This window comes from Rosa chinensis, chromosome 6 (assembly GCF_002994745.2).
Source record: "Rosa chinensis cultivar Old Blush chromosome 6, RchiOBHm-V2, whole genome shotgun sequence".
Classification (NCBI taxonomy): domain Eukaryota; kingdom Viridiplantae; phylum Streptophyta; class Magnoliopsida; order Rosales; family Rosaceae; genus Rosa; species Rosa chinensis.
In genome coordinates, this window is record NC_037093.1 from 62,916,985 (window position 1) to 62,930,075 (window position 13,091).

The window sequence follows — 13,091 nt, forward strand, 5'->3', positions numbered from 1 at the left end:
CCCATTTTATATGCTCCAACTCATGTCCACATTATCAACCATGCAATGATTTACATGGATCTTGATGATCCTTTGAAGCAACGTTTGATGATTACTACTTTAAATTGTGTTTTAAAACGATTATGATTCGAGTGTCTTTAATTGTTAGTTTTTACTTGGCTGAAGCGTGGAATGCAAACACTCTTACATCAAAAGAAACAGCTGAGAGAGAGAGACGCATCAATTGATTAACCATCCAGATATATATGTTATCATATACGGATGTTATCAAAACAAACACTCTTACATCAAAACAAACACTCTTACTCCTGAATATGTTATCATATCTTTGATTAACCATCCAGATAGACGCATCTAGCTAATATATTAATTTTGTGCTTAGTGGACTTGATTAACCTAATTAACAAATTGTCCGACCATAAACCTATTGGTATTCTTTCATTTGAATATGCATGATTACATGGTGATGGGTTACACGAAGAAGGAACAATAAGAACACTATTTAGGCCATTAATTATCAGCTATATTAACCATATACTCTTTATCCAACATAAACCTTGTTTAATGCAGACAGTGTTTGTGTTGTCTAGTTTAGCAGCACCTAATTGCATTATAATTAGCATTGTGTATAGATTTGTGGGTTAGAATAGGCCAGGGGGCAGGCAGAGGTCGACATCAATGAAACCAAAGCACGTAAATCGTTAATATTAATTTCCTCATATACATGCTTTTCTTGCTTGTATCAAAGGGTGGCCGGCGCTTGGTAGCCAAGTCTTCCTCGATATGACTCACACCCACGATCGTGGTTTAGCTTAGCTGACTTATCGACACGACGACACCACCAACAGAAGAATATTCACCCTTCACGCTTTATCTTATCTAGTTTATATATATAACTCTACTTAGTTTTCATCAGTCAAAACCCAGAAGCTTGTTCTTCACCAACTAGTACCTGCATGCAGCACAGTCTTCCTTGCAAGTTGCTAGCCAAAATGGCTGCTGGCCATGCAATCTTGATCGAGGACCCATTAAGATTTGGAATCCTAGTCACTGTGAATGAGATGTTCGACCAGTGTAGCACAGTTGACACTAACGCTTCTTCAGGCTTCAGCTAGCTTCACCGTCGATGCATTGGACCCAGTATGACTCGTACAAAGCTATCGAGCTGGCTGCTGGCTTATATTCAACAACTATCTAGCTATATATAGTCAGATATCACAAGATTTAGAGAATGAATTTTCTGATATATTATCACACCCATTCTGCAGTGTTTATAAACAGATTACAATCGTACTACAACCGTACTACACAACATATATAAGGTAAGTAATTACAACAATATATTCTCTTGTAGTCTAATTCCTAATAGGGAACGATGACTCACATTAACACCCTCAAGTTGGCGCATATACATCAACCATGCCCAACTTGCTAAGTGAGTCATAAAACGCCTTCCTGAAAACTTTTTTGGTAAGTACATCTGCAAGTTGCTCTTCAGTTGGAACAAAAGGAAAGCTAATAATTTTGGCATCTAGCTTCTCCTTTATAAAGTGACGATCAACCTCCACATGTTTAGTACGATCATGCTGTACCGGATTCTGTGATATGTCAATAGCTGCCTTGTTATCACAATACAACTGCATGGAATTTTTGAGTTTGAAACCCAGATCACGTAACAGATTTCTCAGTTATAACAATTCACACACTCCGTTAGCCATACCTCTATACTCGGCCTCAGCACTAGAACGTGCCACAACTTTCTGTTTCTTACTCTTCCATGTAACCAGATTACCTCCCACAAAGGTAAAGTAACCTGATGTCGACCTCCTGTCTGTGATATTTCCAGCCCAATCTGCATCTGTGAAGCCACAAACCTCAAGAATGTTGTTATGTTTAGAAAAAAGTACTCCCTTTCCTGGAGCTGACTTCAAGTACTTCAGAATCCGCATAACCGCATCCATGTGACTCTCACTCGGATTATGCATGAACTGACTCACCACACTCACTGCATATGCAACGTCTGGTCTAGTATGAGCCAAATAAATCAAGCGTCCAACTAACCTCTGATAGCGAGCTCGATCAGTAGATACCTGATCTGGATACTCAGCTAAACAATGGTTCTGCTCAATAGGAGTGTCAATAGGTCTGCAATCCAACAAACTTGTCTCTGTCAGCAAATCAAGAACATACTTCCTCTGGCACAGATAGATTCCTTCTCTCCCCCTGGCTACCTCAATTAAGAAGTACTTTAGTTCACCCAAGTCCTTCATCTCAAACTCAGAGGCTAGCTGTCTCTGCAATCTATCCATCTCAACTGTATCATTACCAGTGATTACCATATCATCCACATAAATAATTAGAGCTGTTACCTTCCCTTGTTGATGCTTGAGAAACAAGGTATGGTCTGAGTTGCTCTGCCTGTAACCAACCTTTCGCATAAACTGTGAAAATCTTCCAAACCAAGCACGTGGTGACTGTTTGAGACCATGCAGAGATTTTCTCAATCTACAGACAAAATCACCGGGAGAAGCAACTACATACCCAGGTGGAAGGCTCATGTACACTTCCTCGGCTAACTCTCCATGAAGAAATGCATTCTTGACATCAAACTGTCGGAGTGGCCAGTTTAAACTAGCAGCAAATGAGAGCAGAACCTGAATAGTGTTCATCTTGGCGACAGGGGCAAATGTTTCATCATAGTCTATACCATATGTCTGAGTAAACCCCTTTGCTACAAGGCGTGCTTTGTACCGATTCACTGATCCATCTGCATTATGTTTCACAGTAAACACCCAACGGCAACCTACAGCCTTCTTGCCTCGTGGTGGAGGCACAAGTTGCCAAGTATTGTTCTTCTGCAACGCCTCCATCTCTTCCTCCATTGCCTTCCTCCACTTTAGATCCCCCAACGCATCCTGCACTTTGTTAGGTACTGATACAGCAGATATTTGATTCACAAATGATTCATATGACTTAGACAATCTCCTAGTGGACATATAATTAGCTACTGGGTATTTCGATTTGGCAGTAAGAGTAGGTTCATATCTTTTGAATGATTGACCCCGAGTGGTCCTATTTGGTAACACATATTGCTCAACACTAGACTCACTACTACTAGTACTAGTGAGTGGACATACCTCAAATGAGTAATCTTCCCTACCAGGAAGCTGTGGGTCAGGGGTAGAAGTAATGGCAGGAGGGGCAGTCGTGTCTTCAACTTCATTTTCAGCCATAGGAACTGGTGCTTGGATGCTTGGAGCTACTGCTTCAAGAGGTGGCGGGCTGATGGTCTCAACTGGATCAGTCAAAATACTTCCTGCCTGTGTGACTTCTTCCTCTCCTCCTTCTGTTTCCTCCCCCTCTCCATGATACAGCTCTTCAAAATATGAATTCTCCCCCTGAAGAGCGGTATCTGAAGTGGAAAAATAACTCATGTCTTCAAAGAAGGTAACGTCCATAGTGACATAGTACTTCCTGGTAGGTGGGTGATAGCACTTGTATCCCTTCTGATTCCCTCCATAGCCAACAAAGACACACTTAAGTGCCCGGGCATCCAACTTAGACCTCTGGTTTTTAGGAACATGGACAAAGGCAACACAACCAAAGACACGAGCTGGAAGATTATGAAAGGAAGGTAAGGAGACACGAGATGCAAGAACCTTAAATGGAATTTTTCCCTGAAGGACGCTAGATGGAAGACCATTAATAAGATAGGAGGAAGCCTGTACAGCATCGCCCCAAAGATACTTAGGCATATGAGCACTAAAGAGAATGGCACGAGCCATATCAAGTAAATGACGGTTTTTCCTTTCAGACACTCCATTTTGTTCTGGTGTTTGTGGACATGTAGTTTGGTGAACAATCCCATTGGTTGTAAAAAACTCTTGGAAAACATGATTAACATATTCCCCCCCATTGTCAGAACGAAGGACTTTAATGGTGCTATGGTATTGTGTTTGAACAAGAGTACGAAAAGTTTGAAAAGCTGGAAAGACTTCATCTTTGGTTTTTAGCAGAGCAACCCACGACAATCTTGTACAATTATCAATAAACAACACAAAGTATCTCATACCCGACACAGTGGGTTCTCTAGATGGCCCCCAAACATCAGAATGAATCAACTTAAAAGGAGCAACACTTTTATTAGAAATACTAGGAAAATAAGTAGCACGATGACTCTTGGCCAAAACACATGTTTCACAATGTAAACTAGACTCATCCACACCAATAAACAAAGTAGGCATGGTTTTTCTCATAAGACTAAAAGAGGGATGCCCTAAACGGCGATGCCACAGCCAAATTTCACTTAGCTTATCAGAACTCGAAGTCAAAGCGGCGCGGGACTGTGCTCCTGGTTTCTCTCCTGCGTATGTCTGATCCAGATGGAACAACCTGCCCCTTGATTACAATAAGAACACTGAGGACGAGGGCGATTGGTGAAGCCTTGTGGGAAACCTTGCTGATGAAGTGGGGCTGAATTCTGCTGCTGGAGGAAAGGTGCCGGTGACTTGGCCTGAATGGCAAGGCTAGATACTTCAACCTGTGCATGTTTGACACTTTCCTGTTGAGACTCATCCTTGCCGATGTGTGTAAAGGTTGTGGTCAAACTAGGAGGGTCTGTCATTCTGAGCAATTCTCCCTTGGCACTGTTATGCTTCTCATCAAGCCCTCTCAGAAATACATGAACCCTTTCTAGCTCCTTCTCCTTCTGGCACCACACCAGATCTTCCTGATTCTTGATCTTGCAAGGACGCTTCTGATCAATTTCAGCCCATACATTCTTCAGCTTGGTGAAATACACAGCTATCGGTTGCCCATTCTGTTGCATACTAGCAGATTTACACATCAATTCATGAACCTGTATAAAATCAGACTCGTTGGTATACAAATCCCCCAATGTCTTCCATATCGCCTCAGCAGTTTCACATTCCTCCACCATCTGTAGCACATCATCAGTCATGGCTCGAAATAGAATTGACATTACCAGCCCATCATCATCTGCCCATTTAGCATAGGCATCCACATCATCTTCACTGGGAGCCTTGATTGTTCCAGTCACATACCCCATTTTGTGGATTCCACGGAGATAAACTGACATAATCTTCTTCCATGTTCGGAAATTGGTACCAGTGAGTTTGGTACCTCCGAAAGAACCACCTTCTGAGCTCTTGACAGAGACCTCAACCTTCTGTATCTCATTTGCCTTAGAACCCTGACTCTCACTGTTATCACCACCCATTGCAATAATACAATAGAAAATATATGAATCCCAAAGTACGCAGCGGAAATAAACAAATAGTAACCGTTTTTATTTATTTATTTATTTATTTTTATTTTTTTTATAACCTGGTTGACTAAACTGGATGTGTGGACCGAGTCGGTTGACCGAGTTGAGACGAGTGGACTCACTGATGTAGGCGAGTTGACTCGGAGGCGGGTGGACTCACTTAAGCGGGTCGAGACAGATGGAGGCGGGTCGAGACCGATGCGGGTGACGCCGCAAACTGGTGTGGACGGAGCGGCAAACGTCCGGGCCAAATAGATGGGAGCAGCGCCGGAAACTGGAGAGGTGCGCTGGCTGCCGGAAACTGGAGATCTAGAGCCGCTTCAGACGAGAAGTCGGTCTGGGCAGCTGGGTCTGAAATCGATCTGGACGAGTCAGGGTATAGGAAGCAGCGTCGGTCAGGGTCTTCGACTGAAGCTGGACGAGTGATGAGTGATGAAGAGATCGGTCCTTCAAAAAAGGACGAAGACCTATAGCTTGATTGAACAGAGGTCGGTCCCTCAAAAGAGACGAAGACCAGGCTCAGAGAATGACAAAAACAACCCTAGGGGTTTGGTTTTGTATCAACTCCTCGGATTGAGGAAAAATTGGACAGCTAAAGAGACAAAGTCCTCTCGGATCTTTGCTCTGATACCAAGTCAGATATCACAAGATTTAGAGAATGAATTTTCTGATATATTATCACACCCATTCTGCGGTGTTTATAAACAGATTACAATCGTACTACACAACATATATAAGGTAAGTAATTACAACAATATATTCTCTTGTAGTCTATTCCTAATAGAGAACGATGACTCACACTAACATATATCTCATCCTGCAATAATATTGCTCTTAATAATAATTAGTTTCTGTTCAGGCATCAGTATCAATAATGGGAATAATTATTTTCTCCCCAGAAAAAACAAATATAGTGCAAACAGATAGGCCCCTGGAAATTGAAATGAGTGTCAACAGGTTAAGGTAGATGATCTGCATGAGAAATTTGCGTCAAATATGTTGACTACTCGTGCATGTAGCATGTTGGGAGGCAAAGACTTTGAGCATATATGACATATAACCGTATATATAAGATCCCATTTCTATATTCTAATCTGAATCAGTGAACCTCTCCTGTATGCATGCGGCTTAATGATTAAAGAAGCACAAACGTTTCAAAGAAAAATTCGTGAAACTTAATGACTTTCGTTCAATTGTGACTGGCCGGCAAAGAAATTAAAGTTGGTGGTCATGTAAAGGATGCTAGCTAGCTATTATAGATATACGTTACTATAAATGTGTGTTTCATCCTGATCATGACAAGTCCATTTCTGCTAGCTAGCTAGTTTCAGATTCAAAAGTCTACATGCGCGCTATGGGATAAGCCGATAATTAAGGAACGTATCAGACTTTTCAACAAACAGACGCTATAACATATATTCTCTCCTACATGATTCCTTCTTTGTTCTAAAGCCAAATAATATTATACAATTTTTATTTTTTTTTAAAAGGTGTTAGTCTAGTAAACGGTAAAGAAAGACAAAAATTATACAATAACTCGTCCACATTAGAGTACATTGTAATTGAGTTACTGTCCAAGCATATAGAGTAGTCTAAGTAACTTTCTGTTGAAAATTCAAATTATAAGTTACTTTGGAGCCTATGGTTTTCATTTTTATCAAGACGTTTCTACAAACACTTCCAATATCAACTCTATGCCATCACATGTATAGCTTTCCTTCAATATCTAATTTTGGCCTAATTTGCAAATTCCATAGACATGTACCAAACCAAGAAAGAGGGGAAAAGTAGTCAATCAAAACATGCACTCGCCCAATCTACTCAATTGGATTGTCACTTTTTCCCATTTGCTTTATTGCTAGTAAGCTAGTTGTACATATGTCCTGTCTTCGTTGATCATTATTAACATATCACCAACCTAAAAAGTCATAAACCAGAAATGAACCAACCATAGCGATGTGCAAGTTAAGAAACAGACAACAAAGACTAGCAAGAAGGTTTTGCACGTGATCAAAAGCATCGATATATTGTTAATTTGTATGTGTGACGCAGATCTTTCTTGGTTAGTAAAGAAAAAAGAGACAGAAAAAGCCAGAAACATATGAAGAAATAATATAACTCCTATATATTATTTGTCAATTTGATCCCTTTACACGACGGATAACCATGCCAATGGATATCCTCAGATGTTTGAAGCAACAATCTCTGTACGTAGAAAAAGGTAACTAAGAATTAGGGCAATTAACACCCCATAATATTGCTATTTACTTTTCGATTATCCAAATTTGAACATGCATGCAGCGTAGACATTTCACTTTTGCATGTCATCGTGATGCGAAGTTTGATGGATAACCAAGCTTTAGATTTTCTCCTTTTCTCTTCTGCAGGGCCATAACAGTACCCAAAACCACGAATTCTGGTGTGCTACGAGTCCGATTTGACACTTTGGATTATCATAAGCCACAGCCACAGCCACAGCCACAAACAAACACATAATAATCTGATTGATTCGGTCTCTGCTTTAGACTAATGTGATGATCCTTAGCTAGCGATCTAGGCGACATACTTTAAGCAAGTTCGACTTTATTATTGTCTATCTACTAGCATTGTTAACTGAGAGGGTTTGATTTACGAAATAGCTAGATTACTATACGTGTTTGCAATAAGTGATGAATTAACTTTTGAGGTGGAAACTACAGACGTTCATATGGTCAATTCCATATTAGCAGCTTCGGCTTTTCAGCCGGACACCCAATTTTATCAAACTTTTAATTCATGTCAAAGTTTATCGATATTCATGTATAGATCTCTAGGATATTGTTTGGCATACATGTGTTTGCTAACTTTTTAGAACAAAAATTGAGTGGTTTCACTATTTGGCCTATTAGGTAACGGTATATATTTTTTTGATCAAGAAGAAACTTCATTAATAATGAACTGGATACAAAGAGTTTTGACATCATCTCATACACAAAAATAATGTTTAAAAATTCTCCTAATTTTAAAATTTATTAATTCATGTCGTCGTTGATGTAAAAGTTTATCGATGTTATGTATGGACAATGTGTTTGCTAACCCTTTTGAGCAAAAAGATGAGAAATTTTATTCACACAATGCTAAATGATAGATACACATCTCTTACTTTTTTTTTATTTTTTGAAAGGAAAGACGACAAACTATATTAAGTGAAACTGAGAAGTACATGGAGCGATGCAAAAGCATCGAAAGAAAAACAATAAAATATAACAAGATGCACAAACGCATCTATAAAGCAGGAAAACAATAAAGGATAGCAAGATGTGCAGACGCATCTAAAATGAAAGGTAACCATGTGACTTGAAGTCGGACAACATCGCTGCACTGCATATGTCACAAGAGCAGTGTAAATATAATAGTAACCGTAACCGTAACCGGTGATATGATCACCTAGGAGAGGTGATTCGCTCACCGGGAGTTCAAAAGTAACCGAGGGTGTCAAAAACTCGAAAATTAGCAAACGAACTTCCAAGAACCAGAATAAATACCAGATCAATATGAACAACTGTCTCGGATCCAAGCTGAATGCGACCCGGGTCCCAAATACGGATCCAAATCCCGCTCGAATCCAAAATCAAATTTGACGGGTCAAAAGTGATAAAGACCCATGCCCCACTTAAACTGATATGGGCACCCAAGTACTTGGGCACCCTGGCTTTAGCCTGACGTCCGACCACCCTTCCAGATCCGCAACGCCAACCTACCGTATCGCACTCCTGCATCTTCGACAAGGCGAAGCCGACCCTGGAAGGAGAAACCCATAGCAATCTTTTTACCCAAGCGCTCCAACCTTCTGGCTCCAAAGATCCCGACCGCAGTATCCAGTGCAACCATGATCGCTGCAGGAAAGGTTGATGCAAAGTTGGACGGGATAAATGAGGCGTGCAGTTAGGTGCCTCCGCCACCCAACCTCACGGCTAAAATTCCAAGAAATCTTCATAGTCCCTGGATCCATGATCCGGATCCGACCCAACAACTCCAATTTCCCAGCAAAAGGTCGCCGACCACTTGCCTAGATCTAACACAGCCTTGAATCCCAGGTTGTAAAGACCCAAGAGAAAGGGAACATATCACGATCCGCCGCTGCAAGAGGAGTCGTAGACCACTCATTTGAAAAGAAAACCGGAAGAAAATAAGAGACGGTATGCACCGCACTCGAGGAATACGACAGCAAGGGATGTGCCGACATTGATCTCCATGGAGATAGAGAAAGTTGCAGAACCGTCCACTCATGGGGGCGGCGTTCTCTCAAACCCTAGAGAGGGTTTTCTAAGGGCATCTCCCACGGTAAGCCATAATCCTATTTATGGCCTACCCCAAGCTCCCACCGTAAGCTATATCCCAAATGCCAAGAAAATTTTTTGGCCTTCTCAAATATGCTAGGCCAAATTCGGGCTCAAATTTAGTAAGCCAAATGGTGGGCTCCACTGTCTTTTTTTTGTTTTGTTTCATTAATAACATGAATTTTACATTTAAGAAAAATCATTTTTCCTCTATACATGGGTTATTTATAATGTTACTAAATATTAAAATTACATCATTGTAAATATTTTGTTGAGATCTTCAATATGAGCCCAATATTTGATATGTTTAGAATTTTTAAAATAAATGTGTAACCATTAATTTTTATGATATACTTATTTTCATTTAACTAAATCGACTAGTTTTATTGATAGACTCGTCAAAACCATACTATCATTATAGCTGTTTATTACCGTTATTTACAACTATCATTATATCATTGATTAGAAAAATAGCCATTTTTTTGTCATTATCAAATTAAATTATAGCCGTTAGATGTGATGATATTTGATTTTGGCCTACAGAATTTGGCCTACGGTAGCAGCACTGTTTTTTGTTGATAGGCTAAAAAAGCATATTAGAGGGAATTTTCTGTTTTTGGTAGGCTAAATCCATTTGGCTTTTAGCCTACCATGGGAGATGCTCTAACGATTACATATCTCTTACTTAATACACAACCTATTAACTTTTTTATTTTAATATTTTACTAGAAACACAATCCCAAACTTCCTAAACTATCCTCATTCACAATACACAATATCTTTTCATTAAATACATATCCTTTTTTTTTTTGTGAAATAAATTGAGATAAATATCTGGTAAGAGACTACCTTTTTTTTTTTTTGGGAAATGATCATTTATCCAATTTTTGGGTTAATTAACCCCACTTACCCAAACACTCTAAGAGATTGCCCACTTACACAACAATTTTTATTTTTAAACCCCACTTACCCAAAACTCTAAGAGTTGGACATGTTTTCTTCATATTTTTGGACCGTTTTGCCCTTTTCTAATTGTCAAAGCTGAAAATTGAAACAGAAAGAGATAGAGAGAGAAACTCCCCGATTTTAGAGAGAGAAGCTCTGCCATTTTAGAGATTGAGAGAGAGAGAGAGAAGCTGTGCAGTTTCTGGAGGGAGAGCTCTGCGATTTCTAGAGGAGAGAGGAGCTGTGCTGTGATTATCACCATAGACCGAGATCGAGCACTTGCTTGTGTTCCTCCTTCATCGTGGTTTGATTCTTTTCTTCATCGTTCTCAAATTGTTTGATTTTAGCTCGGTTTACTCTGTTTGATTTCAATTTCTAGGTCTTTTTGTGTACGTTGTGTTAGTTTTGAAATTTTTGGGTTACGAACTGATTTTAGTGAATCTAAACTTCGTGTTAAGTTCAAACTCTGCGATTTCTAGAGAGAGAGGAGTTGTGCTTTGATTATCACCCTGGATCAAGATCGAGGTCTTTTTTCTATTCCTCCTTCATCGCTGTTTGATTCTTTTCTTCATTGATCTCAAATTGTATTATTTTAGCTCGATCTAATATGTTTGATTTGAATTTCTTGGTCTTTTTGTGTACATTGTGTTAGATTTGAATTGCTGTGTTAATTTTGAAGTGATTTTGGTGAATCTGAGCTTCGTGTTTAGTTGAGGTTGTATTGTAGTTTTGACTATATTATTGGGGAGCAGTAATATGTGTTGGTTGTTATTCTGTCTCTCTAGTTGTTGTTTAGTGATCTTTTCCTTTGTGTTAAGAGCAAATTGTTACAGTTTATGAAGTGTTTTGGTTGTTCTGACTACATTATTGTGGGGCAATAATCTGTCTTAATTGTTATGAAGTCCCTATAATAGTTGTTCAATGATCTTTTTCTTTGTGTTCAAAGCAATTTGTTGCTACTTCTGATGTGTTTTGGTAGTTTTGAAATTATTATTGTGGGGCAATAATCTGTTTATTAGGGGGCAATAATAGTTTTGATTTGTTGATTTTTTTGCAGGAATATAGGTGATCCTTTCGTTGCTAGGTGCATTTATTATGGAAAAGGTTATATGATTCCTCTGAAGCAGTAGTACATGTTTTTGGACAGAATTGTTAGGTATTACAGTTTTTATTGGGGGGGGGGGAATAATTGTTAATGTTCAGGCTCATTGTAACATTTTTCTTTTGAGGATGATTGATATTGACTTTTATTTTGATTTTTGTTGCTTTTTAAGAAGTGAATTAAATTTTGAACAGGATTGAGTTTGCAGTGACTGTTTATAAGAGGTATATTGGGGGCAATGGAGATTTTATTCTCCCCCCCCCCCCCCCCCCCCAATAAACATGTTTATTGAATCTATCTGCAATTTGTTGAAAGGACCTGTAATAATTTGAATGCAACAAAAGTATATCATATCATCCAAATCATATCATTTCACCGTAATTGAAGAACAAATTGCATAGGAGAATGTACAATCCCTACTTTCGGAATCTCTATGTTAAATTCCTACTTTCAAAATAAAGATCCTCCTTTACAGTACATTAGAAGTTAGATATCATGTTCATGATCTCAGTTTTCACTTTCTCCAAGCTGCATCAAGAGGCATGATTCACTCAACTGTGTGCTTCCTTTTCAGAATCACTCAATAGGTTGAATCTTGGTCTTGCCATTCTGTGCGCAAACAAAACCAAAATCATTATCTTAGACTTTCAAAATCGAAGTTTCTAACATTATTAACCCCCAATAAAGACATTATTGGGGGGCAATAATCTGTCTACTGCCCCCCAATAGACCACCCAAAAATCACATGTTTCTATCATTCACAGATTATTGTACTATAATAATCTCAAAACAACAAAAGACATTTCAAGGCTCTAATTTTAGTGATTAATTAACCACACTTAAGAAATTATTAGGGGCCAATAATTTGTCTATTGCCCCCCAATAGACCACCAACAAAACACTCCATTTTCAATCAATAAGAGATTAGTGTACTTAAATACATAGTGCAGTGATTATTGACCCCCAATAGGTATATTATTAGGGGGCAATAATGTTTTTTTTTAGTGTTTTGACTCCACAATAGGCTTTCAATGAGTCTCCATTTTCACTCAATTAACAATTTATAATAAATAAATAAATAAGCAAAATAAACTGAGAATGTGAGTGTGTGTAGAGAGAGAGAGAGAGAGAGGAGAAAACCACAGATCTTACCTCTGACAACGGCGACAGAGAGAAGCTCCTCTTAGAGAGTAGACAAAAAGGAACCTGGCATAGCCACTGCCGTGACCTCCCATTTGTGCATCAACGACTGTGTTGGAGTCTTTGTTTGAGTCAAAACCGTGCTGCACGACGACGGATTGAGAGCCTTGATGTCAAACCGATTTGAGTGTCAACGACGACGCGATTCTGATGACCTCGGATTGGGCCTCAACGACGGTGCTGAAGGGGGAGGAGGGAGGGAGGGAAAGAGAGAGAGTCTAGGAGGAGAGAGAGTGAG